General features: G+C 41.2%; 1 protein-coding gene across 3 annotated transcripts in view; it reads right to left on the bottom strand.

Moving 5' to 3' along the window:
• THADA (THADA armadillo repeat containing) overlaps positions 1 to 12185 on the bottom strand; it is a 324408-nt gene that overhangs the window by 68536 nt on the left and 243687 nt on the right. The window lies entirely within an intron of this gene.

The following is a 12185-nucleotide window of genomic DNA, read 5'->3' on the forward strand; positions in this document are numbered from 1 at the left end:
GATATAAATGTAAAACCTTAATTATAAAATTGTAGAAGAAGACATCTTTGTGATCTTGGGATAGGGAAGAATTTCTTTATTAAAGCACAAGAAGCATAAAATAAAGAAAAAATTGATAAATTGGACTTCATCAAAATTAAAAATGTTTGTTCTTCAGAAGACATTGTTAAGAAAATGAAAAGATAAACAAAAGGTAGAAAATATCTGCAAAGTATTTCTTTGCATAAAGGACTATACCCAGGGGTGCCAGGTGGCTCAGTGGGTTAAAGCCTCTGCCTTCTGCTCGGGTCATGATCCCAAGGTCCTGGGATGCAGGCCCGCATTGGGCTCTCTGCTCAGCAGGGAGCCTGCTTCCTCCCCACCCTGCCTGCCTCTCTGCCTACTTGTGATCTCTGTCTGTCAAATAAATAATAAAATAAAATCTTAAAAAAAACCCCACCTCACATTAAAAAAATAATAATAATAAAGGACTATACACAGAATAAAGCACTTTCAATAATAAGACTCAACAATAAGATAAACAACTCACTTTCTCTTTTTAAAAAAGATTTTAATTTATTTATTTGAGAAAGAGAGACAGAGAGAGCACATGAGTGGTGGGGAGGGACAGAGGGAGAGGGAGAAGCAGGCTTCCTGCTGGCCAGGGAGACCAATGCAGGGCTCAATCCCAGGACCCTGGGATCATGACCGGAGCCGAAGGCAGATGTTTAACTGACTGAACACCCCAGGTGCCTCCCAACACCTCAATTTTAAAAGGAAATGTGCAAGAGATCTGAATAAACACTTTACCCAAAATATATACGTACAGCAAATATGGTAATTGAAAAGATGCTCAATATAACTAGTCACTCGGGAAATGCAAATTAAAATCACAATGAGGGGCACTTGGGTGGCTCAGTGGGTTAAGCCACTGCCTTCGGCTCAGGTCATGATCTCAGGGTCCTGGGATCGAGTCCCGCATCGGGCTCTCTGCTCCGCAGGGAGCCTGCTTCCCTCTCTCTCTCTCTCTGCCTGCCTCTCCATCTACTTGTGATCTCTCTCTATCAAATAAATAAATAAAATCTTTAAAAAAAAATCACAATGAGATTCCGCTACACTCAATAGAATAGCTACTAGAGGGACAGCACCAAGTCTAGGTGAGGATATAGCACAACTAGATCTCTTATTACAGCACTGGTGGGGATGCAAAGTGGTAAGCCCCTTTGGAAAACAAGTTTAGGAATTCCTTGTAATCCTTATCGTATGACCCAGTGATCACTTTTTTAGGCTTTACTTAAGAGGTATAAAAACATGACCACACAAACACTTCAGTAAGAATGCTCAGAGCCACACAGTCACAATCTCTAAAAAGTAGAAAAGCCCAAATGTATTTCAACTGATGAGTTAATAAAAACAAACCATGTATATAATGGAATACTACAGAGCAATAAAAAGTAATGGGTCATATCATGTGAATAAAGGCAACCCCCCCCACATGATCATCATAATAGATACAGAAAAAGAAGACGACAAAATCTAACACCCTTTCACAGTAAAAACACTCAACAAACTAGAAATAAGGAAACTTCTACAACCTGATAAAGAGTATCTATGAAAAACCCACACAGCTGACGATATACTGGATGGTGAAAGATGGAAACTACTCTCCAGAAGATCAAGAAAAAGACAAGAATGTCTGCTCTTGCCATTTTTATTTAACACTGTACAGGAGGTTCTAGCCAGGGTAATTAGGCAATTGGAAAAATAAATAAAAAGCAGCCAGATTGGAAAGGAAGAAGTACAAACTATGTTGCATATGACATGATCTCATATATAGAAAATCCCCAGGAGCCCACAAAAAACCCCTAATAAATGACTTCAGTAAGGTTGCAGGATAGAAGATTAATATACAAATATCAATTGTACTTCTATATAGTAGCAACAAACCACCCAAACCACCAAATTAAGAAAATAATTTCATTTACACCAGCATCAGAAAGAATAAAATAGGAATAAATTGTTTACCGAAAGATGTTCATGCTGTGTACACTGAAAACTAGAAAACAGATCTAAATAAATGGAAGGACATCCTGTGTTCTCATCTGAATTCCTGAAAACATAATATTGTTATAATGACAATGTTCCTTAAACTGACCTACAGATTTAATACAATACCTATCATGATCCTAGCTGGCTTTTCTTTCCTCTTTGCAGTAGTTGACAAACTGTTCTTAAGATTTGTATGACAATATAAGCAACCTAGCCAAAATCATCTTGAAATAGAACAACAGAGTTGGAGGGTTTACGATCTAATTTCAAAAGCTACTAGAAAGCTATGATAATCAAGATAGTATGGTTCTGGCATAAGGACAGTCATAGAGGTCAAATAAATCCATATATTTATGGTCAGTTGATTATTTGACCAGGATACTCAGACTGTTCAACAAGGAAAGCATAATTATTTCCAACAAATAGTGCTGGGACAAATGCATTAGGCACATGCAAAAGGATGAGGTTGGATCTATACCTCACACCAAATACAAAAATTCACTCAAAATGAATCAGAAATTGGGGTGCCACAGTCAGTTGAGTGTCCGACACTAGATTTTGGCTCAGGTTGTGAGATCAAGCCCTGTGTCAGGCTCTGTGCTCAGCTCGGAGTCTGCTTGAGACTCTCTCTCTTCCTCTGCCCCTCCCCACCACACCTTCTCCCTCTCAAATAAATAAATAAATAAATCTTTAAAAACTGATCAGAGGGGCACCTGGGTGGCTCAGTGGGTTAAGCCGCTGCCTTCAGCTAAGGTCAAGATCTCAGGGTCCTGGGATCGAGCCCCGCATCAGGCTCTGTGCTCAGCAGGGAGCCTGCTTCTCCCTCTCCCTGCCTGCCTCTCTGCCTACTTGTGATCTCTCTCTCTCTCTCTCTCTGTCAAATAAATAAATAAATAATCCTTTAAAAATTAGGGCCTATTTATAGTCTCAGTTTAAAAAAAAAAAAAACTGGATCAGAAACCTAAATGTTAAGAGATAAAACTACAAAAAACATGTGTACAAATCTTTGTGACCTTGTATTAGGCAATGGTTTCTTAGATTTGATGTCAAAAGCATAAGCAACAAAAGAGAAAGATAAACTGGATGTAAGCAAAACTAAAAACTCCTATACATCAAAAGACATTATCAAGAAGGTGAGAAGACAACCCACAGAATGGGAGAAAATAGTTGTATATTATATATCTGATAAGGTATTAATTCCAGAATATTTAAAGAACTCTTATAACTCACGAATGAAAAAAATATATAACCCAAGTTAAAAATGGGCAAAGGATCTGAACAGACATTTCCCTAAAGATGATATATAAACAAAGGGCCAGTTAGCAGTAGAACAGATGTTTGACATCACTAGCCATAAGGGAAACACAAGTCAAAAAGCACAATGCAATACTGCTTCATGCCCAACAGGATGGCAATAAAAAATAAAGATGGGCAATTAACAAATGCTGTCTAGGATGTGGAGAAATTGGAATCCTCATACATTGCTGGTAGGAATGCCAAATGATGCAGTCTATTTGGAAATAGTCTGCCACTTCCTCAAAAAGTTCAACCTAGGTTTGGCATATACCCAGCAATTCTACTCCTAGGTCAATACCCAAGAACTCAAAACCTACATCGCCACAAACACTTGTCCATGAATCCTTATGATGGTATTATTCATAACAGCCCCAAAGTAGAAACAACACAAATGTCCATCAACTGATGAATAAATAAAAGGTGGTATATTGATCCAATGGACTACTATTCTGCCATAAAAAAGAACATTGATTCATGATACAAGGATGAACCTTGAAAACATTAAGTGAAAGAAGCCAGACATGGAAGGCCACACATTGTAGGATTCCATTTATTTGAGATGTCTAGAATAAGCTTTCAAAAACAACTTGCTTAACTAATTTAATTGACACGGGTAACTAGTTTCAGATTATCTGTGTTGAGGACTGCTAGAGTGGGGCAAGACAAAACACAGAGAAAAACCGAAATCACAGATGTTCTGAGATCCCAGTATTGGGATCATGAAATACTGAATAGTATTTTACTCCTGGGGTGGAAGTGTGGGTAAGCCAGTTTCATGACATGGTTCCTTTATAGATCCAGACACTTGGCCCAACTTATATTGCTAGAGGCTCTTAATTTTGGTCATGGAAATAAGCAATGGACCAGGAGCCAAGGAAGCTTGACTACTTCACTTACCAGCTGTGTGACCTTGCTATCATTTCCATTCTACCTACTGATTACATGGTCTCTAACTTCTACAATTCTAAGAACTGTAGGCCTATGTCCTCAGCAGCAGGCTTGTAAACACCACATGAACCTAGCAATCTAATAACACATCCTGTATTATTCTAACTTCCGAAAGGCAGCTAGAATCATCTGCTTATTTTGGGCGCTCACTGTTCCCTGGGAAAGACACTTTTGGCAAAAGCAACCATTCAGATGACAGTCTCAGTGTTTTGGAGAAAGGCAACTAATTTATTGACAACAAAGCCTGTTTTTTTTTCCTTGAAATTTCATAGCTGCGGGCCCAGAAATAAAAAGTCCCCAGAAGACTCTAAAAATATGTTCTCAATTCCCTTTTATCTTCCACCCAGAGCTGAGAGAACAGCATCTACCATGTCATATTAAACACATCTGCATCCAACACCGATAAAAGTACATGACCAAGGGAACAGATAAGAATTGTTTTCAATTTGTTCAGATGGGATTGGTTAAATTTAACCTAATTAGACCAAATAATCAAAGCAGGTGTTTGTAAGTTGCCAATGTTTTCATTCTCTGTAACTAACTGTATTTCCCAGGAACTTAGGTAAAGGAAGTTAGTATGTCATAAAAATCATTGACCTTATATTTATTCATGTCACACATATATTATTCATGTTCAAGGCAGTACAAACACAAGGCATTGTTGGATACTTGTCCCAGGTTTTACCATTTAACCATCATCAACATCGGAGCTGGCCTTTGGGAGTGTTTCCATTACCTAACTTCCATTATATAAATACGAGTGTAATAAATGAGAGCCTGTCTTCTAATCTGAGACTGATCTACAGAGCACATTGACTTGGCATTCCAACTGTTTAGGGATTCTGACTTCACGCTCTCAAGTTGGTCACTCACGTTTAAGGCACTGAGAAGAAAAATAATAACAATAATAGCTACATTCTAGTAAAACAGAATGTTTATTGCACTTGGCAGAATGATGAGATCTGAACTATAAATTCCAGCTAATGAAGAAACCACAAAATGCAGCCGCCAGCAGCTTAGTACCGGGAAGTATTTTGTGCCATGGCCGTGGGTCCACCTGCAAAGAGAGAAAGGGCAGGCGGCTGCCTGGGAGCAGTCAGGCGCTCTCTTTCTAGTAACTGCTTCTGTCCCAGGTCCATGCTCATGCTGTTCCACACTCTGGGGCACAGGAGACAGAAATGCAGGCAAGAAAGTGCCCCATGAAAGCATGTGGTCTGGAAGGCTCCTCTGAAGGGGATCCTTCTCTGAGGGCTGGGGGTTCTATAGGAGAGGAAGAGCAATGGGAAGTTGGAACAACCAAGAGGGTTCTAGGGCACCCTCCCTGAGGTAGTGGTTTTCCGGATTCTGGCCTTGATTGTGCTCTGGGGCCATGGGGTACGTGCCCAGAGAGCTCAGCCTCTGCTCTCCTATTATGCATGTGACACTTGGTCAGTTGTCTCCTTGCCTTGGGTTTCCTCCCATCTGACATGCGGGACCATAAGAACCTCCCTTACTGATGCATGCAAAATGCTTGGCACAATGCTTGCCATGGACTTATTTTAACAGTGCTCAGTTAACTGTCGGTCATAATTACTATGACCCCTACAAGGAAGAGGGTATTGAACATGTTTCTTGAGAAGGAGAGTATGCTGGGCACCCTATATACATTTCAGGGGCAGGGAAAAAGCCTTTTGAGATCACTTGTACGCTGTGGAGTCGGATGGAACGTGTCCAAGCTGAGAGCGACAAAGGGTAGGCGGGCCTCCAATGAGAGGGAAAGCTCTGTGTCTCCAGGTCCCTGCCCAGGCCTGCAAGGCAGCCCTAGAGTGCTCGTGCTGTTAGGTCTCCTCTTCCTCATCCCCCAACTCCACTCAGAGACTATAATTTTCTTTCCAGCAGGAAACTGATGTATACGAACGATGACAGCTGGATTCAGAAGAGGAAAAAAAATACAGGGGACAGAGAGTCCTGCGGGTTTAAATCACTTTGGAACTCAAAACAAAACCCCCAGATCTGGAATTTGTAAAACCTAGTTAATGGCTCAGGAAACCTCAAAGGATGAGGAAGCACTAAGATAAAAGTCTGAATCACACAAAACACATCATTATCTTAAGCTTTTCTAATCATCTTCCCTGCCTTTCCACTCCACTGTTTTTCTCCTTATTTATTTCCCTAGCCCCTCAACGTGGTTCTGAGACAGTTTAGACGGGGAAACAGCCTTCCAAGGTCACAAACAGAACAGTGTTTGAGAGGAGATGGACCAATCCTCCTTCAACCAAAAATGTTTCCCTGAAATGGATACTACTTCTTTTAGAATAATGAATCACCTTCGAGATTCATAGTTAGATCCATTTACTGTTGAAGTATACATACGTACTCCCATATGAATAAAACAGAATTATGGTGTTTAAGATCTGTAAAATGGAAGTAAGAGGAGGACACCCCCATGATGGCACCATTCGAAGACAGCTATTTTTAGCATTCTGCTGCCTTTATCTTCAGTCTGGTTCTCTACTCCCCACTCCCACCTGCCAGACCCCCAGGGCTGACAATCACAATGTCTGGACAAATCCCCCTGACATTCCATAAATGGATTTTCTGTTACATTCTTTTTTGGCGACCATGGGAACTTAGTTCCTAAGGTTCTAAGAATTCTACAAGGGTGAGGGCATAGAAGGAAATGTCACCTTGTCTTAAAAACCACATGGTGTGACTCTCTGTCTTTTTTTTTTTTTTTTTTTTAAAGATTTTATTTATTTATATGACAGAGAGAAATCACAAGCAGGCAGAGAGGCAGGCAGAGAGAGAGAGGAGGAAGCAGGCTCCCCGCTGAGCAGAGAGCCCGATGCGGGACTCGATCCCAGGACCCTGAGATCATGACCTGAGCCGAAGGCAGCGGCTTAACCCACTGAGCCACCCAGGCGCCCCTGACTCTCTGTCTTATATCCTTTAATAACCTGCTTTGTCTACGAGGTCAAGTACACGCTCCTTGAATTGGCCTAGGAGGTCCTTCATGATTGAGTTCCTGCTTCTGTGACTGTCACACCTGCCTGGTCTTGAACCCGACACTGGTCACTGCCCTTGCTCTCTGAAGGCTGTGCTGACTTGTGCCTCTGTGCCTCTGGCCATGCTTCTCCCTCTCTCTATGATGCCCACCTTCACCTTGCCTATGTGCTGAATCTCTACTCAGCCTCAAAACTCTGCTCAACCACCTTCTCCTCTATGAAGCCGTCCTGTCTTCCCAAGTAGAAATGACCTTCAATGTATCCCATAAACATTTCCTTTACGGCACCTGTAATCCCTTACTCCCCTACTTATAAGCCCAAAACCCATGTATGTGTGTCTCCAGCTATAGGTGCTCAATGTGTCTGATGTTGGCATGTCATTTCTGATGAATGAAAAAATAGACGAACAACAAAAATGATCCTTTTTTGGAATCAGTCAGAGAGGCAGGAGAATCCTTAATCAAATGGATTTCCTGACATTCCATGACAGCTATGCCATCTTTCAGTATTTTCCTAGGAAAGCAGACATTTCTTCTTTCTTGAAGATGTTTGAAGAGAATTATGAATGTGTGGGGCTGCAGGGGACTGGACTAGATGCCTGGTTTCTAGCTAATGATAATGAGGGTAATAATAATATTAATAGTACCTAATATTTACTGAGCACTTACTCTGTGCGATGCAAAGCACGTCCCTTATGTAGGAATTTACACAAATTCGTCAACAACCACTCTAAGATACAGATCCTGTCATCACTCCCAATTACAATTGAGAAAAACTGTCTCTGAAAGGTTCAATGAATTGCCTGAGGTCACAGAGCTAAACGGCAGATCTGGGATTCAAAATGAGGGTTATGGCTTTGAGCCTGAATGATACACTCCCTACTCTGAGTTTTGTGAGCTAATAATGGAGATGGACATTTTGTTACCATGGTTTGTGTGGATGCATTATATGATTGTATAACATTCATACAGATAGACACACATATATGTGGTTTATATGGGCAAATCCTGAAGGACGGGATAACATCCTTACTTGTCTGATAGGAAGAGAATATGAGCCACATATATAATTTTTTATTTTCCAGCAGCCACATTTTAAAAAAATACAAAGAAATAGGTGAAGTTCATTTTAATAATATATTTCATTTAATGTGATATATCAAAAATAATCATTCCAACATGTAATCAACATAAAAAGTGAGTGAGAAATTGTTTTCATACTAACTCTTTGAAATTGGGTGTGTATTTTATCCTTCCAAAACATTCCCATTTGGATCGGCCACATCCCAAGAGCCTGGGAGCCACACGTGGCTAGTGACTGCCACACTGGGCAGGGTGCGATAAAGTATTTCAAGTGATGGCTGTCATACTAGAATACAGGCAAGAGCACCCACTCTGTCCCATCCTCCTCGGCAGAGTAAAGACTCTGTAAGAGGGGCACCTGGGTGGCTCAGTGGGTTAAGCCTCTGCCTTCAGCTCAGGTCATGATCTCAGGGTCCTGGGATCGAGCCCCACATCGGGCTCTCTGTTTGGCGGGCAGCCTGCTTCCCTCTCTCTCTCTGCCTGCCTCTCTGCCTACTTGTGATCTCTCTCTCTGTCAAATATATAAATAAAATCTTAAAAAAAAAAAAAAGACTCTGTAAGAGGAATGATGCATTGATGCAAGTACAACACAGCTGAGCAAAATAAATGACAGCTGTATCCACTTTTAACTGGGGTACAAAGTCTTCTGTAACACAAGACTTTGGAAGAAAGGATGGTTCAAAAAGGCCAACGTCTTCATGAAGGAGCCCAAGCATCAGTAAAGGGCAGGTGGCTGGAGAACAGAGAATCCACCAAACATGCCTTTTGCCCACAACACTCAAGGGTTAACCCCTCTGGACAAGGAATAAAGGTACTAGTACATTAAGGAAAACTTGGTTCAAATAAATTGATGATTACGGTCAACCACACAACTCTGAGAGGATCCCAAAGCCGGGACTCATGAGTCGTGAGCAACTCTTTCCAGGCCAAAGTCCTTTAGCTACTAAGCAGAGAAGTACTGTCAAGCTATAGAGAATTTGGAATTGAAATACAAAAATAGAGGAAACCTGAACTAACCTCCCTGGTAAACCTGATTTAAAAAAAAATTTTTTTTAAAGATTTTATTTATTTATTTGACAGCACAAGTCGGCAGAGAGGCAGGCAGAGAGAGATGAGGAAGCAGGCTCCCTGCTGAGCAGAGAGCCCGATGCGGGGCTCGATCCCAGGACCCTGGAATCATGACATGAGCCGAAGGCAGAGGCTTTAACCCACTGAGCCACCACCCAGTAACACCTGATTTATAATCTCCATACCCCAGTTAGTTCAAGTGTAAAATACAGTGGCGCAACCCTGAAGTCCCTTACAGTGGGGGTGATCTATAATGGGGGAGCAAACCTGGACACTTCCAAGGGTAAAGGGGAACACTATTAGTAATTAGGCTGGGATGAGGCATAAACTAGGACCGTTTGACAGCTACAAAACTATATGAACTTATTCTACCAAATGGATACAATGGCCGCCCTCTGCAAGGCTGGGGAGCTGATGAAAGTCTAGGTGTGTTCTTCTTACCTCTGCGTGGCCACAGGGGCTCTGTGGGCTAATAGTCATCAATCCGGGTGAGGTGGTTTCGCACCTCCCCCTCAAAGCACTTTAAATTGGTTTGAATTTGGGAACAGGGTTCCATATGGACAGAGCTGGACTCTGACAGCCTGAATATATTTACTGAAGACAACAAATCATTGACAGACTAAATGTAACAGGGGAAAGGCCTGGCCTGCTTGTACTCAGAATGTGACTTTGTAATTGTAGCCTCCTTTCGACAGGCCTAATCAATTAGAAGAGCCTGATTTTAACCAGTTGCAGCCTCATTACCCTGCATTCCAGTTTGTGTTGCTGAAAATCAGTTTCAGTCTGTGGCCTGGAGCTCATGTATAGCACTTCCTGCAGCCTCTTATATAAACACATTAAAAAAAAATTTTTTTTTAAATTTGAAGTTGCCCTTTTCCATTTGAAGAAAATCACTCTGTGAAATCAGTTGCATTTCTATACACCAACAGCAAGAAGGAAGAAAGAGAAATTAAGGAGTTGATCCCATTTATAGTTGTACCCAAAACCATAAGATACCTAGGAATAAACCTAACCAAAGAGGCAAAGAATCTGTACTCAGAAAACTATGAAGTACTCATGAAAGAAACGAGGAAGACACAAAGAAATGGAAAAATGTTCCATGCTCATGGATTGGAAGAACAAATATTGTGAAAATGTCTATGCTACCTAAAGCAATCTACACATTCAGTGCAATCCCCATCAAAATACCATCAATTTTTTTCAAAGAAATGGAAGGAATAATCCTAAAATTTATATGGAACCAGAAAACACCCTGAATAGCCAGAGGAGTGTTGAAAAAGAAAACCAAAGTTGGCAGCATCACAATTCCAGACTTCAAGCTCTATCACAAAGCTGTCATCATCAAGACCGTATGGTACTGGTCCCAAAACAGACACATAGGTCAATGGAATAGTACAGAGAGCCCAGAAATGGACCCTCAGCTCTATGGTCAACTAATATTTGACAAGCAGGAAAGAATATCCAATGGAAAAAAGACAGTCTTCTTCAACAAATGGTGTCGGGAAAATTGGATAGCCACATGCAGAAGAATGAACTGGACCATTTCCTTACACCACACACAAAAATAGACTCAAAATGGCTGAAAGACCTAAATATGAGATAGGAATCCATCAAAATCCTTGAGGAGAACACAGGCAGCAACTTCTTCAACCTCAGCTGCAGCAACATCTTCCTAGAAATGTCACCAAAGGCAAGGGAAGCAAGGGCAAAAATGAACTATTGGGACTTCATCAAGATCAAAAGCTTTTGCACAGCAAGAAAAACAGTCAATAAAACCAAAGACAACTGACAGAATGGGAGAAGATATTTGCAAATGATGTATCAGATAGAGGGTTAGTATCTAAAATCTATAAAGAACTTATCAAACTCAACACCCAAAGAACAAATAATCCAATCAAGAAATGGGCAGAAGACATAACAGACATTTCTGCAAAGAAGACATCCAGATGGTTGCCAGTCACATGAAAAAGTGCTCCACATCACTTGGCATCAGGGAAATACAAATCAAGACCAAAGTGAGATACTACCCTATACCATTCAGAATGGCTAAAATTAACAAGTCAGGAAATGACAGATGTTGGCGAGGATGGGGAAAAAGTGGAACCTTCCTACACTGTTGGTGGGAATGCAAGCTGGTGCAGCCATTCTGGAAAACAGTATAGAGGTTCCTCAAAAAGTTGAAAATAGAGCTACTGTATGACCCAGCAATTGTACTACTGGGTATTTACCCTAAAGATACAAATACAGTGATCCGAAGGGGCCACATGCACCCGAATGTTTAAAGCAGCAATGTCCACAATAGTCAAACTATGGAAAGAACCTAAATGTCCATCAACAGATGAATGGATAAAGATGTGGTGTATATATATGTGTGTGTGGGGGGTGTGTGTGTGTGTGGGGTGTGTGTGTGTGTGTGTGTGTATATACACAAAATGGAATACTACACAGCCATCAAAAACTGAAATCTTGCCATTTGCAGTGATGTGGATGGAACTAGAGGGTATTATGCTGAGGAAATAAGTCAATCAGAGAAGGACAATTATCATATGATCTTTCTGATATCAGGAATTTGAGAGGCAGGGCGGGGGTTTGTAGGGGGAAAGGAGGGAAAAAATGAAACAAGATGGGATCAGGAGAGAGACAAACCATAAGAGACTCTTAATCTCAGGAAACAAACTGAGGGTTGCTGGGTGTTGGGGGGGTAGGGATTAGGTAGCTGGGTGATGGACATTGGGGAGGGCATGTGCTATGGTGAGTGCTGTGAATTGTTTAAGACTGA

Source organism: Mustela nigripes, chromosome 7 (assembly GCF_022355385.1).
Source record: "Mustela nigripes isolate SB6536 chromosome 7, MUSNIG.SB6536, whole genome shotgun sequence".
NCBI classification, from domain to species: domain Eukaryota; kingdom Metazoa; phylum Chordata; class Mammalia; order Carnivora; family Mustelidae; genus Mustela; species Mustela nigripes.